The sequence below is a fragment of the Silurus meridionalis genome, chromosome 10 (genome assembly GCF_014805685.1).
Source record: "Silurus meridionalis isolate SWU-2019-XX chromosome 10, ASM1480568v1, whole genome shotgun sequence".
NCBI lineage: Eukaryota > Metazoa > Chordata > Actinopteri > Siluriformes > Siluridae > Silurus > Silurus meridionalis.
The window spans coordinates 11,990,974-11,993,429 of NC_060893.1; positions in this window are offsets into that span (position 1 = coordinate 11,990,974).

The window sequence follows — 2,456 nt, forward strand, 5'->3', positions numbered from 1 at the left end:
TGACAATAAAAGCCTCTTGACACGCTTGACACGTATCCATGGCAATCAGTCCCTCACTTGTCACGTCATCATCACGCGCAACAGTACTGTAGCTCGAGTCGCATCCGCGGTCCCGCGCGCGATCCAACATTCGGTTGCGATGAGCTCAAAGCGGCAAAAAACCTCTTCACTCCTTTTTTTTTTTTTTTTTTTAAACAAAAAAGTCACGCAGTGGAAGTTGCATATTGCATCCGAATTGTGTTGCACAATGTTTAGTAGCTCTGCCTGTTGCTCTTGTTGAATAATTAGCAAGTTTTAAAGAATTATAAGGAAAAATAGCTGCTTGGACAAACGTTCACTTTTTTCTGTGTATTTTCCTTAAACTCGTTTATAACGTCTTGTTGTTTTAAGTGTGTTATCAAAACCCTTCAAATAAGAATAAAGATAATGTTGAAGTGAGATTTTACAGCATGTGTAACTCTGTGTCAGTATGTACACAGAGAGACGAGGACGACGAATAGTAACATTAAAGATGTGATTTTAATAATAAGGAGCAGGTAAATCACACATACATACAATGTAGTAAAGACGATAACCGACAATGAGTGAAGACAGTGGTGATGAGTATAAATAGAGTCCGGGTGAACAGACAGGTGAAGACGGGAAACAAACATGGTGGATGACGGGGTGCAAAGGATGATGGGTAATGTAGTCCAATGAATGAGGGTAGCTCACAGGGAAACGTTACAGTATGCTGATAGGAACTATCTTTATTTTATGGGGTGCTCTTTCATTATTGCACTAATTGTACGTTTTGGCAGTTTTAAGTAGCTTTATATATTGAGATATATGTTTGTTTTAACACTGCATAAAAAGCTACTACTTTTAAACAAACCAGCCAGGAAGCTTAAAAGAAGCTAAACACTAAATGTTTATTTCATCTCATTGTATAATTGATATTGGGTCTTGACATGTTTGTCAGTTGAGTTCAATACATATTTTCTTTCAATAGTTTGTTTTGAATTACTTGTTTTATTCCTGAAACATGGACTGTAGAAAAGAACAAAATAAAGTATTATTTGAATGTGCAAGTATCCATTACTGTGTGCCATGTACTGTGCATACACAAAATACAATTTGAAATATGTAAACAATATACACTTAGTACCATTATAAGGACATTTTTGTACTTATACTCAAAAAGGAGTACACATTACTACCTTAGAGTACCAATGTGTACCTTAATGTACAACTATACATTTTGGGGGTAAATAAGGTACAAAGATGTCCTTTTAAGGGTACTGTCCCAGTGGCAAGCTGTTTTATTTCTTTCTTTCTGTTTTATAATCATAAAGCATATAAAGCAAAAAAAAATTATGTTTAAAAATAAAACCTGTCAATTACGCAAGGGTTAACTGAAAAAAAACAAAACAAAAAAAACAGGTAACACTAGTAACCCCCAATTTTGAAATGATGGCTACGCCCCTGCATGCGATTATGTGGTCTATTGGCTGTTGTAACACATCAGCCTCGGCGCTGTGCGTATTGTTGTGCGTTCTGAGTTGTAAAGAGTGTTTTTCTAATTTTTCTAAACTTCCTTTAAGTTCAAACCAGTCCAACCATTTACTCCTGACCAGGGGCCCCACTAGGGTTTCTGTACCCAGTGGCTAATTTATTTATAAAAAGGACCAATCCCCCAATTATCTAATCTAATCTAATCCCTCCACGCCATTCTCGTGTTTTCTTATTCACCTGAAGTGACGAGTCAGAACCTCTGAGCTGATCTGTGAAGTACCGCGTTTCTAAATCCTGTGAATGTTTTAAGTGGACACGCACATACTCGGTACCAAGTGGGCATTCATCGTAGTGTGCTTCCTAACAGATTATTGTGCAAAGAAGCAATTTAAATACCAAAACCACCATGGGGTTTTGTTAAACCCCCTGTGTGTCCAGGACCCTTGGAATCGTACTAATCGTACTAATATATATATATATATATATATATATATATATATATATATATATATATATATATATATATATATATATATATATATATATATATATAATTTTTTTATTTTTTATTTTCTTGCCTTCATGAGGCTACATTGCTACTTGATAAATAAGGCTGCCAGTACAGAGGCCACCAGAGACAAGAAACATAAAGAGCACAGCGATAAAGATGCAGGTGGCACAATTGGAACAAGACACTGATCCAGATTTTGAATCACTTGCCTATATTTAGCCTTATCTTGTAATGCAATTTATGGACTTGTCAAAAATAAAAGCAGAATTATTGAAGCTGGTATAAAATAAACTAAAGAACTCCCCCAAAGACTGTTTTTCAGTACCAACTGGCTATGCTGTAAAATATGTCAGTTTTGATTTGAGGACACAAAAGCAGACTACAACAATACACTTCTATAAGGTCTGCAAGAATATCTTGAGATCCTAGCAGAAGAATGCACAACTAAATA